We start from the raw sequence: 13,977 nt of genomic DNA on the forward strand, positions 1-13,977 counted from the left end.
CTTTATCATTTACTTATTCTATTATTTTCAAGTAATATACTATTATAACATTATGACCAGTGAAGAACACTAATTATCTCTTCTTAATGACACCTGATAGTGGGTGGGATATATTAGGCAGCAAGTAAACATTTTTTGTTCTCAAAGTTAGTGTTAGAAGCAGCAAAAATGAGCAAGATGTGTTGGCCAGACGACTGGGTCAGAGCATGTGCAAAACTGCAGCTCTTGTGGGGCATTCATGACACAGTTCTGCCTGGTTGGTGTATATGATAACAGCAAGATTTTTTCTACTATTTTCTTGAACTGTTAATTGTTTTAAATATTCACATCGTGTCAAACAGAACTCCTTATTAGTATTATTTTTTTTTAATTCAGCTTAATGTTACAATGGCAAACAAATCAAAAACATAACCTGAGCTCACCAGCATGCAATGGGTCAAGCAAACAACACGAATGAGGCACAAAACGATTTGAGAGAGAAGAATCATAACTGCAAAACTAGAAAACCAAACATACAAATATTAAGGATTTGTATGAGTCAGGGTGCGAGCAAGCGTATACTTCACAAACAGTCAACCAATGAGAGTCCTTTAAATTACTGGATTGTGTGTAATTGGGAACAGGTGTTTCTGTTGAGTGAGCGAGTGTGGGAGTGTTGTGGGTGTTGTAGTTCACTGTAGATATATAAGTAGTCAAGCTCATAAGTCATCCTTTCTACATTAAACAGATGATAAATACGTAATATACAGTAGCCGAACACAGCCCAGCGATGACTGCCCTGTCTGCAAATGTGGAATTTGTAGTTGTGAATCTCACACATATGCTTATAAACAAATTATGTTGTATATTATATGGTATGAAGTACATAAACTGTATATGAAGAAGCATAAAAGTTACAAAACAAACTAAATTGGCAGTTCATTTGCATCATAATATTCAATCGAGCTATGCTACATATACCTGGCATAACGATGTTGCTAGTGCATCAAAACAAGCTATATATATATATATATATATATATATATATATATATATATATATATATATATATATATATATTAATGAATATTCCTAATAAGAGCAGGCTGACAGTGTTAGGATTAACATCGCTCTCACGCTCATCTGCCAGTGTTTTGTTATGAACTAAATGCTAAAATGACATATAATTATATGTAAATAAAAAGACAGCATGATCCAGATATTTAACAGTATATTATATGTAATATAAGCCTATATAGGTCACCCAAGGCATCAAGTAGATTAGCCTGATTTTGCCGTTTTGTAATGTCTGACTAATATTTAATAATATATAAATATATAAAACACATTTTATGAGCATGGCTTGTAACTTGCTCTTTCTCTCAAGCTTGGTGTCTTTTGACATTTTTTAAATGTATTTCAGCAAATTTCTAATAGCAAAAAAAAGGAAATAGGGATTAATCTGTGTTTTATTAAAATTTTTTTTATCATCAAATACTTTCAAGCAGTTGAAGTAGTTAAAGTGTCACACAGAGTAAGCAATGGGCTATTTAATTGGGGCTGAAATGTCCACTCCAGTGTTATCATTAATGCCTAGGAACGCAAACGGAGAAAATGATTGTAAAAAATTGTTTAAAAAAATTACATTTGAATTCTAAATGCTTCAGAATGATGTTTAAGCAGCTACAGGCCATTATTCTAGATCTTACGCTTTCTTTCTTTTTCCATTTAAATTTTTTTAGAGCAAAGCAATTTACCTTTTGTCTTAATAGGTAAGATAATTTTTCCGTCTGGGCAAATTGTGCAATATTTTTTTTTGTGATTTTTACATTTTAAATAATTTCCCAAAATGCTTAAAAGATGCACTTTTTCCTGCTTAGCTTTTGACCATACCATCATTTTTTTATGGAGGTAATTGGTATGAACTGCACCAGCAGGCTCTTACTAAATGTAACTTATAATTTACTATTATTCATTTTGTCAAAGAAGTCTAACAATAAAAGCACTACTTAAGGAACGCTAAGCCTAAATGCGAACATAATCCACATTTCACCATGACCCTAATATTCTGCGCAAACCTGCATACTTCAGCCTTGTTGTACAGACGAGAGCGGAGATGAAGAAAGCAGCAGGGTGCTCTGTAAGAGTCGTGCTTTGCATCGACGATTATGCACGTCCTTGTTAAAGGGTAAATTTCCTTCCCTTGTATTTTTTCTTCCATCTTCTCATGTCAGCCTTTACCTATCCATCACTCTCCTCCTGTCATATTCCCCTACCCTCTCTAATCATTCTGAGCTTGGGGAACACTATCCTTTTGTGGCTCGGCATGATGCCGCTGGTTGCTGGGACTGTCTCTGTCATTTTTGAGTTTGTTTTTGTTTTTGTTTTTTGGTAAAATGCAAAGAAAGCCAGAACGGAGCTTGCAATCTGCTCTGTGGTCTTATACACACTCCTGCACACACATATATACACAGTAAAACCGAAGGACACAAATATGCACACACATAATATCATATCATGCACTTGGTAAGACTGTGACATGCTGATTCACAAACTGGTGGCAAGGACCGAATGATTGTCTGAAGGAGAGTTTGATCCGGAGTAAAACCTAATTACCGCAATCTGTATTGCGGTACAGAGAGACATGCAGAAAAGCATGAGAGACATGCAGAAAAGCAAAACCAGTGCGTTGCTTGTAGAAAGCTTTAAATCTCTAGTGAAAGACAAAGGCAATTGAATTAACACTATCATGGTATATCATTTTCCTAAAACTATTGACTATAGAAAATGATTTAACAAACATAGGGGGAAAATAAACAAGCTTGCAAATTGCATGTCTTCATATGTAAAGCAATTCCTGCTTTCACACCCTAATGTTCTCTGATTAAAACGTGGACAGTTGTGATTGGAAATCGATTGCGTTTTAGCCTGGCATGATTGCAACATACTGTACTTATGAAATTGAAATGTGGTTGCTATGGGGAATTCCATTCACATGAGGAAAGCAAAACCTGTGTTCAAAACCTGTTCAGATTTTTCGAAACGCTGAAGTAACATAAGGTTTTGCTTTTCAGTGTAGACAGTTTTCTGAATTTCAGTACCCTGATTTATCCAGATTTATTCCTATATGTTCCGATAATGGTCACTTTGGTTTGATGATGATTTAACAATTAGGAACAAACTATGTAGTGGAAATATTACTATTTGTTAATGTTTTTAATGGTTGGCAGCTTAGGTTTAATTTTATTCCATAATGAAGTGTTTTCATATATTCAGGCTCTTCTTGTGTGTATCTTCTTCTTCTTTCGACTGCTCCCATTAGGGGTCGCCACAGCGGATCATCCGTCTCCATACCCCCCCTGTCCTCTACATCTGCCTCTTTTACACCAACTAGCTGCATGTCTTCCCTCACCACATCGATGAACCTCCTCCTTGGCCTTCCTCTTTTCCTCCTTCCTGGTGGCTCCATCCTCAGCATTCTCCTACCAATATAACTCATGTCCCTCCTCTGCACATGTCCAAACCATCTCAATCTTGCCTTCCTCACCTCGTCACCAAAACATCCAACATGGGCTGTCCCTCTAATAATGTGTATACACATAATAAATATGTGTAACCTTTCCAAATCCCACTTCTTAGCTATACACCAGGTATGCAGCAAACCTTTATCTTTCCTCAAAGATGCACACGTTGCTGTACTTCTGCTGAATTGTAAAGCTTAGAAACATGTAGAGTTTTGTTTTGCTTTATTTATCACTTCTAAAAAGCTGAACAGTACTTACTGTCTAAACTGTGAAAATGAGAAGTCAAGTTATTATAAATAAAGAAATAGGCAATATATAAAGCCCCATGTGACCGAGCCTGAGGCGAAGTCAATAAATAGACTTTTTAAATTATGAATCAAATTTCAATTAGAGGGGGTTTGATCTCTTTATCTTACTGCTCAGCTGGTCTTCAAGCTTCAGTTCATTCTGCTCTCCTCATGCGCACTGTACAGCAGATGATATAGCTGTACTACACACTAGCAGCCTTTGCGATTGAGTTTGTGTTGTTTTATCCGCTGTGATTTTTTCTTTTGCTAATATACATGTTTAATATCTATTTAAATCATTCATAAATCTGTAATTTTGTTTTTGGATCAATAAATATTTCGGACGTTTGCACAATAATCATATTGATTATCTTCATAAAATCACAATGCACAGTTACGGGTTCGATTTTGCATGACGTCTTCGGTGATGCGTTCTTTTCTTGGCTGGAAATAATGAATGAATGACATTCTCCTATCACAAAGCAAGTTCCTGTGACTCATATAACCTGCTGTGTTCACATATAAATGCACACATTAATGGGGCAATGATGGTGTGAAATATAAGGGTACTTGTAAGTACATTGCTAATTGGTCATGTGTAGCAAATATACTACAGTGTCTCCTGAGTTATTGAAATTCAGCCATTATTTTATGAAGACACAAATGTTGTGGTGTCAATGTATCAGGGTGCTCTTTAGCTAGAGAGCTATCCAGCTTATTGTGAGCTAATTTTAGCTGAGATCAATTGCATATATCCAAGGGTGGCAGCTTTTTAATAATGATCTGGAAGTCATCTGAATTTTCAATAGAGTCCAATAGAGATGGCTGACAATTTATTATTACTGTTATTATAATGTTGTTGTATTTGTCTTTAATTTCATCGATAACCTATACAGATATTGAGGATGGTAAAGCAACGGCTGTGTGACTAATAAGCTATACATTTTGTCCCAAACAATTTTTGCTTATGAAGCAATAAATCAAATGTTAAATAAATTGCCTGTGTTGCCCATGTCACGGCTCACCAGATCCACAAACCAAGCAGCATATTTATTTTAACATATGCAAAGCAATACAGAGCCAACTGTTCCAGCAAGAAATTTCACACACACACACACACACACACACACACACACACACACACACACACACACACACACACACACACACACACACACAACCACGCACACACAAAAGTGCAATAATGGCTTTCTCGCATGAATCTGATGTGATAATTAAACCTGGTCAAATTAAACATACACAAAATGTACACTGTTCACCTACAAATCCCACCCAGAAAAATTCTAATGCAACATCAGACAAAGGAATTAATAAATAGATCTTTTTTTTTACAGAACCAATTATTCAAACCCGACTTTATACACATATATCTGTGATGAGGTGGGTTAGGATGCGTTGCCTCTTTGGCACAGTGCTAGGAAAGCAGATGGTCGGCGCTGGAGCTCAGCCCTCCTTACTCTCTTCAGGGAGGGGCAGGCAGAAGAGCTATCCATGAGCCAGGAAGATCCCTCAATTCCCTGTTTCAGACCTGACAAATAACATTCATCCCTCTCTCACACCCTTGTCTTGCTCCCTCAGGGCATGACCTTCCCTTCATCAATGTATGCCCTCTTAATAAATTCATCACAAACATATTTAATCATAAAAAAAAAATCATCAAACAAACGCAAGACTTTTCTAGAAGATTATGTATAAAGACATGTCTTAAGCGATTAGCGAATTAAAATTTAAAATAACGAATATGAATCAGTAGCATTTAGCCGGCACGGTATTTTTTTAAGTAGTAGCTGTTTTTCCTTATTTGAACACATAAACTTTGAACATTTTGCTTATTAAAAAATGTTATTCAAAAGTGACTTGCACATAAATGGCACGGAAACCAATCCAAGCACAGAGCACTTATAAAATAAGTGGCGCAAGTCAGAGTCCACATTTATTCCTGGTTGCCTTAGTGTGAGGATTAAACCTGGATTATATCTAGATTATCTTTTGTACTGCTTAAGTCTTATATAGATTCAAAATAAGATCCAGCTGCCGGTATATGTTATATAGAAGGATTTGTCAAAGTTAATTCGTCTAGAAAACAACAAAGAGGGCTAAGTATCACAATCAATTCTGTTAAAAGAAAACGTCACTTTCTTAAACCGTTTTCGAAGATTTCAGGTGCATTTTAGTCAGATGTTGACAACCAAACAAACAGCTAGCTAGCATCTAACTAGCATCTAGCATCTAACATCTAGCTAGATAGATAGATAGATAGATAGATAGATAGATAGATAGATAGATAGATAGATAGATAGATAGATAGATAGATAGATAGATAGATAGATAGATAGATAGATAGATAGATAGATAGTATAACAGATATACAGTATAGAAGATTATCTAGGATATAATGTGATTTTCCAATTATTTACATGGTTAATGGCATTCGAATCAGTAAAGCATTAATAAGACATCAGTGTCCTAATAGTACAGTGTAGAGTTCAGTAGGGTGATGGTTCTTGTACCAAAGCTGACCCTGAACCTGTTGGTTTCCATCTCCTTCTGGGTGAAAGGAGGGTAAACAGTTTTTGACAGGGATGTGAGGTGTTTCTAACGATGTTAGGTGTCTACATAGACATCTACTGAAGTGAAAGTTCTTAGTGTTAGGTAGTTGGGTGCCAGTGATGCTTTGTGTAATATTGTTAACCCTTTGCAGGGTGTTGGTTGGTTGCAAGTCTACGCTAAATGTATATATAAAAAATACCTTAAATCATTCATATTTTGACTACTTACCATTTCAGTTTTAATAGATAGATCATAATAATTACAAATAAAAATCCAGATTGTGGATTGCGTGCTGTTGGAAAAATTCAGTCTGTATGTTGTAATCACAATTCTGTTTTTAATTGTAGATTTGTTAGTGTTTATATTTAGGTAAACCGGTCTAATTTGTTCGATATTTTACATTCATATAAAATATTACAGTAAGGGGAAATTTTTTTTTATTTTTCTTTCTCTTCCTGCTAGGACCAGTTTTTCTGCCTCGGCAAATGTTAAGAGCTAATTTGCATATTCTAAACAAAAGCAGAAATTGCATTATACAGAAGAAAGCGATTAAAAAAACTAATGGAGAACAGGGCCCAGACTTCGACTGGAAACAAGTGCAAGACAGAACTAGGGCGGAAACAAGTGCTAAGTGCTGGTACTCGGCCGTGCGCCAAACACTAATCATGAAAATCAAAGTGACAGACTGACTGATTGAATTTATACCCCAATGCTCACAACAACTAGATGTTCAACCTAATTCTACCAACTAACTGAGTAAATATTACTGATTGGAAATGTTATGCTGCTGCACACAATACATTCTTTGTTATCCATGGTTTACCATTGTCTATTGTTTTACGCGTCATGTGACAAGTAAAAGCCCTCTTAGGTTTTATTGGTATCAACATGAGAAATCTGGAAGAGTTAAGGCTGGATTAGTGGCTAGATTTAGATGGTTTAGACAGAAGGATGAGGCCCTCTGTCTAATTATTCACATCATTGTTTACTTGTATTTCACTTTCCAACTCCAAATAACACACTCCCACACTGCTGCAGAATGCTTCATTTCTGATTGGTGTTGATTGTTTTTGTATCAAGTTTTATAGTATTTTAAATATTTTGTATGTATTCTAATTCTAATATATTGTTGATCCGATATTAATAGCTTCCCAAGGACTAGCACAGGGTATGGTAAACACTTATTATGAATGAATTTCAATATGTTTTTTCTGTCAGGAGAAAACATTAACTTTAATTGAAGAAATCACAGTTGACAGATCTTTGCATGTATGTACAAATGTGTGTGTATGTATGTATGTATGTATGTATGTTTGTATGTATGTATGTATGTATGTATGTATGCATCTATGTATGTATGTATGTATCAATCTATTTATCTATGTATGTATGTATGTATCAATCTATTTATCTATGTATGTATCTATCTATGTATCTATCTTAGAAATAAATCACTTTACCATTTGCTGTTATTAGAAAATATTATCTTCAATTTCCACTTTATGTCTCGCTACAAATCAGCACTATGCAGTTGTTTGTTTCTGAACACTACACCGTATTGTGTTTTATGCTTTCCATATTCTACTTAAAAGCAAGGCTGAATTCATGTGCATATGTAAATGACTGACATAACGACCATCACCATGTATAATAAAATGCTTTCATGACCTGCCCCTATGCCTTCGTAGAACGCAATGTCCTGCAGTGTTATAATCATTATTATAATATAGTGGATGTTTTTCCACATCAGTAGAAAAAAAATAAAGCTTTGACACGGTATTGTTTGACATGGTATTTCAAATGTTAGTGCTGGCACTCAGCTTTAATCCCTGGAAAAAAAAAGTTTCTAATTTGCATTGACATTTACATTAATTGCTGGATGACTTTTGGATAAACTCTGAAAAGGACAATCGTTTAGAATAACTCCAAACAGCATTAAAACAACAGGGTTTAGGGGTTAATGGCCAAGAATGTAGATCACACAGACTAAAATCCTTAGTCATCACAAGCATGACAACCCAAACATTGCCGCAAAGTTATTATTCTGTTGACCTTTCGTTTCATTGTAATAAACCTGAACTTACTTTTTTGCTTCCATTTGCTATGGCGAAGGCATGCGTGCATCATAAACTACCAGGTATTTTCTTTTGTCTTCTTACAGGAAGGCAGTGTCGTTGTCCTTTAGCACTTTCCTCCATTAATCTGATGTAATTACACCAATAGAAGGACATTTTCTTAGTCTAAGTGTGCCCTTCCCCAATCTTGGACCTTGCTTGAAAAATTACGATGCTCTAAAGATGTACTGAACTGCTGGCCTCGCCGAGTTATACCTTTATGTGTAATAAACCAAAGCTAACACCTTTGAGATTCGATCATAAATGAGGACACGGCACTCTGACAGTTGCGCATAAAATCACCTCTCCTCATATCGTCCTGTTAAACACAGATGGATTGCAATGTAAGGCCTTAAAGTTGGTGAAACATTTCACGGGCACTATCCGCTGATACAAGCAGAAATGGGAACGGTTTGAGAGGCTCGCAAAGTCTCTGATGTGTTTATCACATCAAATGGTGGCGCGATCTGAAAATAGAGTTGTGGGAGAGATATCTGAGCTCCTGATTGCTGAGCCTCATTATTTATGCAAGGAGAACGCATCATCTGGTGCAGTGCACACCCTGCAGCGGTGCAAGCAGAGTCATCATTACCTCCCTAATAGCCCAAGCATAATGACAACTCCCTCTCCTCTGAGCACCTGATAAAGAAAGAAAAAAAAAAAACACAGAGCATGTGCTGATAGCAGGTTAATGGAGACTAAACAGGATCACTGGGAGGCCCCTTTAATATTACATACTCTTCCATTTTTGTTTCTATCACATTACACTTGTGGCGTTTACTTCCTTTGAAGCAGGCTACGGGAAGAAAACAAAGCGAAAAGAATGCACCACTGTCAGTATACACTTCAAAAAGGCCACTTTGGGCATCAGTCACATTCTTTCGTTGTCTGTTCAACACAATCTTTGGTCAATAGAGCCGCTAGAAGAGACAAACTCTCTGCTTACAGTGTGACACTTGGTCGAAGATGAATAAACTGGAAACTGCCACACCACTGACAGGTTATATATCATTTGGATCTATTCCCTCTTCTTGAAGTTGGAGGAAAACTGCGCCAGCAAGACAGATAAATGCATCAGGAAATATAGCTGCTATAGTCTCCTTCATGACTCGGCACTGGATTCAACTAGCCTCACTGTTATTAAGTCTTGAGCCCCGAATGCACCGAACTGTTGTTAAATTGCTTTTAGAGGTGTTTGTCTACATATAAGATTTTGCTCACGGATCCTCCTTTTCTCCTCATGCTGTTAATTTTTCTGCAATATAACTGCATATAAACATTTCGGAATTTTTTTTTCTATAAACAGTGTACTCAGCTTTCTCATTACAGTGCCCTGCTCTTTTAATGTGGTTTTGTGATTGGTTCATTACCCAATTGTGTTCACCTGCGTCAGGTTCTACATGGATTACTAATTATTGATTACTTGCTTATTTGTTTCCTTGTTTCCTCCCTCCATGATAAGTCTTGCCTTCAGGGTGTTGTTTCTTGTCTTATCCTTCACTAGTAACAAGTGCATGAGCCTTTCTTGATGAACTACGGCTATATTTCTTGGATTGCTCGTAACATAATGTACAGGAGATCACGAGTTTAAATCCCATCTATGCTATAACCAGTCATGGATAGGACCCAAAAGGACAATTCTTTCCTTTTCTGTCAATCAGACCTTTTTGGAGTGGAGTTAATATTTTCCTTTTGGTGTGTTCCATTGCCCTGTGGCTTCAGTAATGGCCCATTTTGCATATGAGTACATATATGATAGTCTTAATAGCATCAGCATAGAGGGAAATAAAAAAGTAAAAACAAAACTTCAGAATCGACTACATTCGAGGCAAACAGAATACTTCATTCAATTCTACTTGATTTGAAAATTCTATTAAATTTTCCCCTCTATTCCCCAAACTCTGATGTTCTATTCAGCTTAAAATGACTCATTCAAAATGTGGAAGAATAAATTTTTTTTTACATTTTTCATATATAATTAATATGAAGTATTACTGATATTAGTGGAAGTACATATCAGAGAGTCGATTGACCTAAGCAGGTCGTATTGACCTAAGCGAAAGAAATAAAATTGCATGAAAAGGTTGTTATTATATTCCCTTCATCACTTATTTACACTCCCATCTGTGCAGCCCCACATGCACAGATGCACAGTGGGGTCTTATGCGCCTGTTTCCATAAATATTGATTACATTGCTAATAACAGAAATGATGATACGATATGTTTAGTATTTTAATAGAACTCGTCAGTGCAGCCAGTAGAAAGAACAGGAAGGTTAATGATGTCGTAGTAGAAGATGGACATCTGGGATCGGTCCACATTTACATACATATTCAGACCCTTTGCTTTGACACTCAAAAATTACCTCAGATGGCATCCTATTTCTCTGGATCTATAGTTTTAACACTTTTATTCAAGTCCAACTGCAGAGAATTTAATTGATTTGGGAAGGTACACTCCTGTATACAAAAAGTTTAAATGCTGAAATTCTGTCAGTGCAAAAACCAAGCCATGAGGACTAGAACATGTGCCTGCCGAGCTCAGAGACAGGATTGTGGCACAGTTTAGGGAAAGGCTACAAAAAACATCTGCTGCATTGAAGATTCCCAAGAGAACCGTGGCCTCCATTTTTCTGAGCTAGAAGAAGTTTGGAACATCCAGAACACTTCCTAGAGCTGGATGTAGTGCCAAACTAATCAATCTGAGGAGAAGGGTCTTGATAAAAGAAGTGCTCAAGAACCTTATTATCATTTTCCAATTATACTCCAGAGACTACGAGTGGAGATGTGTGGCTTCCTGTCAATGCAATAATCCACTGATTTGGTCTTTATTGCAGAGTGGTCAGAAACTAGACATCAAAGCCTGTGTTGAATTTCCAATAAAAAATTCATTTTGTCTCTTGCGAGGTGGAAATATTTCTGTTTGTCTTTTAAGGAAGGTGGGATGTCATGCACCCATTCTGTTGAAGGCCGTTGTTCAACAATGTCACTCGTGAGATTTGATTATTCATTGGTCAAAAATATAATGATCAAAGACGGTACATAAACAATCGCCAATGAATGAAAAACCTGGATGCCAGGATTAAATAGATCATTATATAATTATATACATAGCTACTTTAATACATTATTACATTCCGATGTTCAGATTCAGAATTTGAAATCACTAGAACGAGTTACACTTCTGCAATGCTATAACATCTACTAGAAAAGATGCTAAAATAGACATCATGTTTGGTTCACTTCATGCAGTCAGGTTGATTCAGGGTCGATTCACTTTCATACTGCAACTGAACTGTGTTACAGTTCACTCTGAACCAAACAGAGAACAGCTCACATCTGAGCGGGAATGCTGAGTGTTTGTTTTTGGTTTGTAAATGATGTGCAGTATGAAAGCAAAGCGAGGAGCAAATGAAAAAAAAAAAAAAAAAAAAAAGCAAACTTTTGACTTTGACAAAAGGACTAATAGGGGTGAAAATGCCCTCAATCTTCAAATCTATACTGCTTGTTTAGCCACAAACACCATCCAGTTCTTTCAATAAATGTGCAGATTAAAGGGTCATTTGGAGAGACGAAAAGGCCGAATTGAGTGTGTGAATAGAATGCGACCCTGACATTCCTCCATCTGGCTGATATTTGAAAGGAGATATGAACTCTTGTTCAGCAGCCAGTATGAAAAAAAAAAGGAAACACATAGAATAAGAGAGTGCAGTGCACATACAAATATGAGTTTTGACTTATTTGACTGATATTTGACTAATCAAAGAAAAATATTTTCTTATCACAGATATCTTTTGTGTGTTTAAATGAATTGTTCGTATAGGTTCTTGAGGTGTCTAATGGAGACTTGTGTATGACATTTTATTAATTCGCATTGTCTCATAGTATAAAAGGCCTAAAAGTATATTCAAGGTATTGGACTGGTTTACCACAAGTCTACTTCATTTAACTCTGAATGATGGCAACTGGCCAATCAGAACCAAGAAGCGTCTAAAAATCATAAATTTGTTTTTAAATAAGCCTGTTTAAAGAGCTAGTCAACTTAGTGTATGTAACCTTTCCAAGCACTTGTATTCTGATATATAGAATTAAAGAGGAGGTATATGTCTCTATTATGTAATATATTAACTATTACCATAAATATGTAATCAGTTGATGTAATTACAGTAGAATGACTAACTGACCTGACCTAGTTTAAGTAACCTATTGTCCTCAACAGAACATTTGAATTAATACATTGAATTATTAGTTTAATTTATTTTCACCAGATGACTGTATAATGACATGTGGTGGTCAATACAATGAATTCATGTATCACATGGTTGAATTTACCAATAGCTTTATATACAAATATATCTTTCCATAAAATGTACAATTCATGTTTTTGCCTATGATCATTGACTATTCTAAATCACCACTAGGTATGAATTTATTTTCTTTTGATGAACTAAAATGGACTTGTGACCCATCTAGGGTAAGTATGCTTGCTTTTAAACTCGTGTTCCTTGTATAGAATTCAGATCCACTGTGACACTAATAAAAAAAGCACTTACTGAAAATAAATACATGCATAAAATGCTCCAGTTTTGGCTCTTCCAGTGATGGGGGAATAAACCACGGTACTGAACGAATTTTGTCCAGTCTGATAAAAAAATGTGTAACATATTTAGGTGGAAAAAAGCACAACATTTGTGACACTTATTAAATATGCATAGTTAGGATTAACTCTACTTAACCTCCCATTTAAAATCATAGCTTCACTGAATAAATCCTCAGAGCACTTCCCCTGAACCTTCATCCTAAAATCCAGATTTTCCTCACCTCATTAGACTAACTAGTAAATCTTTTTTTATTTTTTTAAAAGGCCCCTGATGTTATTACGCATGTATATGCCTGTCTTTGCATTTCGTTTTTAGTTATGCTGTCATAGGTAGACAGTTTGAGTCCCTGCTTGCACTGTGCTCACCATTCACACCAAGTGTTTGGTGTTGTACACTGTATCATACCTAACAATCTGTTATTTCTGTCTGTTGAATTGTACATGCTGCTTGATATGATGCTAGTGCAACATTCTGATAACGCAACATCCTGATACACGGCCAGATTCCTCTGGCTCAGGGGCTTTTGTTCATCCAATTCACCTACCTGATTTAGTGAATCATCTCAGCAAGATTTCCCAGTGATTTCACAGCAACTGCTGCTGTGACTAAAAGCTCTTGTATGGATTTCCTTAAAGCCGCTTTGCAAAAGTTCTTGCTAAAAGCACTCTATAAATACGATCCGAAGTTCACATCAAAATACCTCAGTGATTTTGACTGTGTCGTGATTGTTGGTGCCAAAAAGGATGTTTTTTTCTAGAAGTATTTCTACATAGTAAGTGCCGATCTCCTGGAATTTGTATGGAATTTTTATTTAATGGTTTGGGCTGAACAAAAGATTAACACTCTGTTAATGTGGGATATGTAAAAGTGAATAGAATTGAACAGCTGAATGATCTACAAA

At 36.0% G+C, this 13,977-nt stretch overlaps 1 protein-coding gene across 2 annotated transcripts in view; it reads right to left on the bottom strand.

Moving 5' to 3' along the window:
* LOC310732431 (leucine-rich repeat and fibronectin type III domain-containing protein 1-like protein) overlaps positions 1 to 13,977 on the bottom strand; it is a 190,196-nt gene that overhangs the window by 55,491 nt on the left and 120,728 nt on the right. The gene's annotated exons all lie outside the window — the stretch shown is intronic.

This window comes from Silurus aristotelis (genome assembly GCF_946808225.1).
Source record: "Silurus aristotelis genome assembly, chromosome: 10".
Classification (NCBI taxonomy): Eukaryota; Metazoa; Chordata; class Actinopteri; order Siluriformes; family Siluridae; genus Silurus; species Silurus aristotelis.